This window comes from Eschscholzia californica, unplaced genomic scaffold (genome assembly GCF_041429995.1).
Source record: "Eschscholzia californica isolate CP2 unplaced genomic scaffold, dmEscCali1.0.p SCAF_209, whole genome shotgun sequence".
In the NCBI taxonomy this organism is placed as follows: Eukaryota; Viridiplantae; Streptophyta; class Magnoliopsida; order Ranunculales; family Papaveraceae; genus Eschscholzia; species Eschscholzia californica.
In genome coordinates, this window is record NW_028238320.1 from 27,501 (window position 1) to 36,581 (window position 9,081).

Sequence of the window (9,081 nt, forward strand, 5' to 3'; positions counted from 1 at the left end):
TGACTTGGGAACTGTCTCAAATAAATGTGCATTCCCCACTTTTTTTTGACAGAATAGACAAAACTCTTTTTTTTTCTTTTGATACATATACATCTAGAATGTTGAATCTCATTTTTAGGAATTGGATGATGAAAAGCACAGAATTCAAAACTTCAGATTCTGAGGAGGAAGAGATCGAAAAAAGTGAAAACAAAAATAAGGAAAAAAAAGAGGAAAATGAGCGGATAGCAATAGCGGAAAGCTGGGATACTATTATATTTGCTCAAGCAATAAGGGGCTCTATGTTAGTAACCCACTCAATTCTTAGGAAATATATTGTATTGCCTTCATTGATAATAGCCAAAAACATCGGCCGTATGTTATTATTTCAATTCCCCGAGTGGTATGAGGATTTGAGGGGGTGGCGTAGAGAAATGCATGTTAAATGTACCTATAATGGTGTTCAATTATCCGAAACAGAATTTCCAAAAAACTGGTTAACAGACGGTATTCAGATAAAGATACTATTTCCTTTCTGTTTGAAACCTTGGCACAGTTCTAAGTTACGATCCCACCATAGAGATCCAATGAAAAAAAAGAAAGAAAAAAAAGAAAATTTTTGTTTTTTAACAGTCTGGGGAATGGAAACTGAATTCCCGTTTGGTTCTCCCCGAAAACGACCTTCCTTTTTTGAACCCATTTCTAAAGAACTTGAAAAAAAAATTAGAAAAACGAAAAATAATTTTTTTCTAGTTTTAAAAGAAAAAAAAAGGGGGTTTATAAAGGGCTCGGAAGAACAAGCACGATGGATTATAAAAATAGGTTTATTTATAAAAAGAATAATGAAAGAGCTTGTAAAAGTAAACCCAATTCTCTTATTTGGATTGAGAAAAGTATATAAATTGAGTGAAAATCAAAATGGAAAAAATTCTATAATAAAAAATCAGATTATTCATGACGCGTCCAGTCGAATTAAATCAATGGATTGGACAAATTATTCACTGACAGAAAAAAAAAATGAAGGATCTGTCCGATAGGACAAGTACAATCAGAAATCAAATCGAAAAAATAACAAATGACAAGAAAAAAAAATGGAGAATCCCAGATATAAATATTAGTTCTAATGATAGAAGTTATGATGATAAAAGATTAGAATCGCCAAAAAACTTTTGGCAGAGATTAAAATTAAAAAGAGGAAGTACTAGATTAATACGTAAACGGCACCATTTTTTCCAATTTTTGATTGAAAAGATATACATGGATACCTTTTTATATCTTATTAATATTCCCAGGATCAAGGTACAACCTTTCCTTGACTTAAAAATAAAAAATTTTGATAAATACAGTTACAATGATGAAACAAATGAAAACGGAATTGATGAAACAAATGAAAACGGAATTGATGAAACAAATGAAAATAGAATTTTTTTTATTTCGACTATAAAAAAGCCACTTTCTATTTCTAATATTAGAAATAAGCATTCCCAGAATTTTTCTGGCCTATTTTCCTTGTCACAGGCATATGTTTTTTATAAATTATCACAAACCAAAGTTATTAACAAATATCACTTGAGGTCTGTACTTCAATATCACGGAATATCTCGTTTTCTTAAGGATAGAATAAAGGATTTTTTTGGAACACAAGGAACATTTGATTTTGAATCAAGGCATAAGAAACTTCGGAATTCGGGAATGAATGAATGGAAAAACTGGTTAAGTAGTCATTACCACTATCAATATGATTTAGCTCAGACTACATCGTCTCCATTAGTGCTGAAAAAATGGCGAAATAGAGTCAATCAAAGTCGTACGGTTCCAAATCCAAAGAAAGCCTCAACAAAATTGTATTCATATGAAAAAAACCAATTAATTAATTCTGAGAAAAAAAATGATTATGTCATGGATTCATTACCGAGTCAAAAAGAAGACAAATTGAAAAAACAATACAGATATGATCTTTTATCACATAAATATATTAATTATGAAGAAAGGAAGGATTCATATATTTCTGGAGTGCCGTTACAAATAAACAAGATTCAAGAAATTCCCTATAAGTACAACACATATAAACCCGAATTTGATTATGTGCCGGGAGATATAGCTATTAGTGATTATCCGGGAGAAGATTTTATTATTGATACGGATAAAAATCCCGATAGAAAATATTTTGATTGTAGAATCATTTATTTTTGTCTTAGAAAGAAGATCGATATTGAGGCCTGGACCAATATGGATACTGGAACCAACATTAATAAAAGTACTAAGACCGTAACTCATTATTATCCAATAATTAATCAAATTGATAAGAAAGACCTTTCTTATCTCGCGATTCATAAACAAATCAAGCTATCCAACAAAAAAAAAACATTTTTTGACTGGATGGGAATGAATGAAGAAATACTAAATCGTCCCATATCAAATCTGGAACTTTGGTTCTTCCCAGAATTTTTGGGGCTTTATGATGCATATAGGATTAAACCATGGATCATACCAATCAAATTACTTCTTTTCCATTTTAATGGAAATCAAACCACTAGTGAAAATAAAAACATCAACGGAAAAGAAAAAAAAGATCTTCATATATCATCTAATGAAAAAAAATATCTTGAATTAGAAAATAAAAAAGAAAAAGAGCAGTCAGTCCAAGAAGATCTTGGATCAGATCTACCAAACCAACAAAAAGAGGATAAAGACGATTATGGTGGATCAGACATTAAAAAGCGTAGAAAGAAAAAGCAATCCAAGAGCAATACGGAAGCGGAACTAGATTTCTTATTGAAAAGATATTTGCTTTTTCAATTGAGATGGGATGAGCCTTTGAATCAAAAAATAATCAATAATATTAAGGTATATTGTCTCCTGCTTAGACTGAAAAATCCAAAGAAAATTGCTATATCCTCTATTCAAAGAGGAGAAATGAGTCTGGATATAATGCTGATTCAAAGGGGTCTAACTCTTACAAAATTGATCAAAAAAGGAATATTGATTCTCGAACCAGTTCGCCTGGCTATAAAATGGGATGGGCAATTTATTATGTATCAAACTATAACTATTTCACTGGTCCATAAGAGTAAAGACCAAACTAATCGAAAATGCCGAGCAAAAGGAAATGTTGATAAGAATTTTTTTGATGAATCCATTACAAAACAAAGACATGAAGGGGTCCTTGGAAATAGAGATGAAAATCATTATGAGTTTCTTGTTCCTGAAAATATTTCATCTCCTAGACATCGTAGAGAATTGCGAATTCGAATTTGTTTAAATTCGGAGAATATTAATGTTGTGGATAGAAATAAAGTATTTTGCAATGAGAACAGCATAAGGAACTGCGGTCCATTTTTGGATGAGAGCAAGCATCTTGATAGAGATCCAAATAAATTCATTAAATTGAAATTATTTCTTTGGCCAAATTATCGATTAGAAGATTTAGCTTGTATGAATCGCTATTGGTTTGATACCAGTAATGGAAGCCGTTTCAGTATGTCAAGGATATATATGTATCCACGATTGAGAATAAGTTGATGATAAATTACCTATATATAATGTGTCATATCTAGGATGGTATATGAAGGCAAACAGATATACACACGTGTTGTATTATATTTACATTACTGATACATGATACTGATTCAATGACCTAAGAATCTTCTTAATCTTAGGTCTCATTTTTTATATTTTTTTGGGGGGGGTGAGGGGGCTATACTTTATGTATCTATATCCGAATCAAATTGCAAATTGATTAATGAAATTTGATAGAAAAGATAGTAATAGTATATGAATAAATTCATAGTATTGTGTATACCAGATTAAAATGACTAGCATTATTTTTACTGATCGATAAACTCCATATCTGATATCTGTATAAAAGAAAGAAAAAAGGGGGGTAGAAGAATTATTTTTATGGTAAAAAATTCATTAATCTCGGTTATTTCGCAAGAAGCAAAAGAAGAAAACGAAAACAAGGGGTCTGTTGAATTTCAAGTATTCAGCTTCACCAATAAAATACGGAGACTTACTTCACATTTGGAATTGCACAAAAAAGACTATTTATCTCAGAGAGGTCTACGGAAAACTCTGGGAAAACGTCAACGGTTGCTGGCTTATTTGTCAAAGAAAAATAGAATACGTTATAAAGAATTAATTGGTCAGTTGAATATTCGGGAGCCAAAAACTCGTTAAGTTAATTTGAAAATTCATTTTTAATTATTTGATTTTATTAGATCTTGAATTTTGATGAACTTCATTTCGTTTTCAGCAATTCATGGAATAATGAATCGGGGAAAAAACATATGACTGTACCAGCTACAAGAAAAGACCTCATGATAGTCAATATGGGCCCTCACCACCCATCAATGCATGGCGTTCTTCGACTGATCATTACTCTAGATGGTGAAGATGTTATTGACTGTGAACCCATATTGGGTTATTTACACAGAGGGATGGAAAAAATTGCGGAAAACCGAACAATTATACAATATTTACCTTATGTAACGCGTTGGGATTATTTAGCTACTATGTTTACCGAGGCAATAACGGTAAATGGACCAGAACGGTTGGGAAATATTCAAGTCCCTAAAAGAGCCCGCTATATCAGAGTCATTATGCTGGAACTGAGTCGTATAGCTTCTCATTTGTTATGGCTCGGCCCTTTTATGGCGGATATCGGTGCGCAGACTCCTTTCTTCTATATTTTCAGAGAGAGAGAATTGATATATGATCTATTCGAAGCTGCCACAGGTATGCGAATGATGCATAATTATTTCCGTATCGGAGGCGTAGCTGCTGATCTACCTTATGGCTGGATAGATAAATGTTTGGATTTCTGTGATTATTTTTTAACAGGGGTTGCTGAATATCAAAAGCTTATTACGCGCAATCCCATTTTTTTGGAACGAGTTGAAGGAGTGGGTGTTGTTGGAGGAGAGGAAGCAATAAATTGGGGTTTATCAGGACCAATGCTACGAGCTTCCGGAATCCAATGGGATCTTCGTAAAGTTGATCATTATGAGTGTTACGACGAATTTGATTGGGAAGTGCAATGGCAGAAAGAGGGAGATTCATTAGCTCGTTATTTAGTCCGAATCAGTGAAATGACAGAATCCATAAAAATTATTCAACAAGCTCTGGAAGGAATTCCGGGGGGACCCTATGAGAATTTAGAAGTCCGACGCTTTGATAGAGCAAGGGATTCCGACTGGAATGATTTTGAATATCGATTCATTAGTAAAAAACCCTCTCCTACTTTTGAATTGTCGAAACAAGAACTTTATGTGAGAGTGGAAGCCCCAAAAGGCGAATTGGGAATTTATCTGATAGGAGATCAGAGTGTTTTTCCCTGGAGATGGAAAATTCGTCCGCCGGGTTTTATCAATTTGCAAATTCTTCCTCAGCTAGTTAAAAGAATGAAATTGGCTGATATTATGACGATACTAGGTAGTATAGATATCATTATGGGAGAAGTTGATCGTTAAAATGATAATTGATATGACAGAAGTGCAGGCTATCAATTCTTTTTCCAGATTGGAATCCTTAAAAGAGTTTTATGGGCTCATATGGTTGCTTGTCCCTATTTTTACTCCTGTATTGGGAATCACAATAGGGATACTAGTAATTGTGTGGTTAGAAAGAAAAATATCCGCAGGTATACAACAACGTATTGGACCTGAATACGCGGGCCCTTTGGGAATTCTTCAAGCTCTAGCGGATGGGACCAAACTACTTTTCAAAGAGGATCTTCTCCCCTCTAGAGGAGATATTCGTTTATTCAGTCTAGGGCCCTCTATAGCAGTCATATCAATTTTACTAAGTTATTCAGTAATTCCTTTTGGATATCGCCTTGTTCTAGCCGATCTTAGTATAGGTGTTTTTTTATGGATTTCCATTTCAAGTATTGCTCCTATTGGACTTCTTATGTCAGGATATGGATCGAATAATAAATATTCCTTTTTAGGTGGTCTCCGAGCTGCTGCTCAATCCATTAGTTATGAAATACCATTAACTCCATGTGTGTTATCAATATCTCTACGTGCGATTCGTTGGGACATGTACTTTTACCTATTTCTTTCTAGGAAAGAAGTTGAATGTAGGGAATAAAGATCTTCCGTTTTTTATTCATCATTCGGGGTGATGACCTAAACCAGATAGTTATATGAGTGAAAGAAAACTGCTTCTAAATTTGCAGTAAAAAGATTAAGTCTCATTCCCTATGTACAAGAGTTCAGCGGAAATAAACAGTATAAATTACCCCAAGATTGGTTGATTAGTCATCATGATTTGAAGCGGGTAGAAAAGATCAACTGGATGGAGTTTTAACGGTTGTATGTATTGCCATACCGGGGATCAAGCAAAAATGAGTGGACGGTTAGGAACACCAAAATACACAAAGGATTAGTAATGGAGATAATGTAAGTTATCCAAATGGGTATTTCTGCATAAAATAAACGGAATCCTAATGGGGGCTTTAAGTTGGTAGAAATGATCAAGCAGTACTTCCCCACGATCCCGATCCCGAGTATGCTCCTATCCACTAGTTAAAGAAATAACTATCAGGAACGAAGTAATCCTTTATTTTTAGAGCCCTCCTCTCTTTTTCTGAGAAAGAAGAATAGGAACGAAAGAAATAGAATTGCAATAAGAAAATGAAAAATACGAAATATTTTCTATTCTTTCTTTTCTCTATCCATATTCATAGAGATAGACAGGTAGAGTTCTTATCATGATTCATGAGCTAATGTCTAATTCTTTTTTTCGTAATCGAAATAAATGGGTCGAAATATCTATTGTTGATCCAAGGAGTATTTTATTAAAGGATTAAGTAATTTTATTACTGAACAAAGAAAAATAGAAATTTTAAATTATAAAGGATAAGATCAATTCGGAAGCATTTTTTTGGTATTATAGCAGACGGAATTGCATTGGTCTAATTTGGGGCTCTTCGATGCATCTTTACTCTATCTACCCTACTAACATATCGGGATAATACTGAATCAGTCCTTAGATTTATTTATGGCCATCGAGGAGCCGTATGAGGCTGAAGTATCATGTACGGTTCTGGAATAGCGATGAAAGCAGTGATGTTATCACCGACTATGATTATCTAACAGTTCAAGTACAGTTGATATAGTCGAGGCGCAGTCAAAATATGGTTTTTGGGGGTGGAATTTGTGGCGTCAACCTATAGGGTTTACAGTTTTTCTAATTTCTTCCCTAGCAGAATGTGAGAGATTACCTTTTGATTTACCAGAAGCAGAAGAAGAATTAGTAGCAGGTTATCAAACCGAATATTCAGGTATCAAATTTGGTTTATTTTACGTTGCTTCCTATCTAAATCTCCTAGTTTCTTCATTATTTGTAACAGTTCTTTACTTAGGTGGTTGGAATTTCTCTGTTCCGTACATATTTATTCCTGAGCTTTTCGGAATAAACGAAGTGGGTGGGGTTTTTGGAATGACAATTGGTATTTTTATTACATTAGCTAAAGCTTATTTGTTCCTGTTCATTCCTATTACAACAAGATGGACTTTACCTAGGATGAGAATGGACCAACTATTAAATCTTGGGTGGAAATTTCTTTTACCTATTTCTCTAGGTAATCTATTATTGACAACTTCTTTCCAACTCCTTTCACTATAAGGGCATACGAGATTCTATTCCCGATTTATAACTTCTCTCAAACAAGAGAAAGAAACAGCAAATTATTCATAGAAATTCGCCATATGTTCCCTATGGTAACTGGGTTCATGGATTATGGTCAACAAACAGTAAGAGCTGCAAGGTATATCGGTCAAAGTTTCATGATTACCTTATCCCACACGAATCGTTTACCCGTAACTATTCAATATCCTTATGAAAAATTGATCACATCAGAGCGTTTCCGTGGTCGAATTCACTTTGAATTTGATAAATGCATTGCTTGTGAAGTATGTGTTCGTGTCTGCCCTATAGATCTACCCGTTGTTGATTGGAAATTAGAAACCGATATTCGAAAAAAACGATTGCTTAACTATAGTATTGATTTCGGAATCTGTATATTTTGTGGTAACTGCGTTGAGTATTGTCCAACAAACTGTTTATCAATGACTGAAGAATATGAACTTTCTACTTATGATCGTCACGAATTGAATTATAATCAAATAGCTTTGGGTCGGTTACCAATGACAGTAATTGAAGATTACACAATCCAAACCATTATGAACTCTACTCAAATAAAAACAGCCACGGGGAAACCCTTTGATTCAAGAACGATTACCGATTACTAAGATTCCGTTTTGATCTAAAGCTAAAAGAGCGAAGCTTCTTTTATTTTACTCGATGAATAACTAAAAATCCGAACTCTTGATTGATGAGAATGACGGTTTGCTTTGGATTCAAAATCCATTCACATATCCGTGATTATTTCGAAATCTATAAATGTATAAGTAATCTATAAAATAGAATAATATCGAATTTCGAACGACTCTTTCGGACTCTTTCGGATAGATAAATGGAATTAATAACTCTATCTACACCAACTCACACCCCATATAGGATGAAATTCAATAAGTAACTTATCCTAAAAAACGGGGTAACTTCTTTTGTTTTTTTTTTTTTTTCTGATTTGGTCAATAAGATTATGAAACATTTCAACTTATTTATCTCTTTTTACATATAATGGATTTAACTGGACCAATACATGATTTTCTTTTAGTATTTTTGGGATCGGGTCTTATATTAGGGGGTCTAGGAGTGGTATTACTTACCAATACCATTTTTTCTGCCTTTTCATTGGGATTGGTTCTTGTTTGTATATCCTTATTTCATATTCCATCGAATTCCCATTTTGTAGCTGCTGCGCAGCTCCTTATTTATGTGGGAGCCATAAATGTCTTAATCATATTCGCTGTGATGTTCATGAATGACTCAGAATATTACAATGATTTCCATCTTTGGACCGTTGGAGATGGAGTAACTTCACTGGTTTGTACAAGTATTTTTGTTTCACTAATTACTACTATCCTAGATACGTCGTGGTACGGGATTATTTGGACTACAAGATCAAACCAAATTTTGGAACAGGATTTGATAACTAATGGTCAACAAATTGGGATTCATTTATCAACAGAT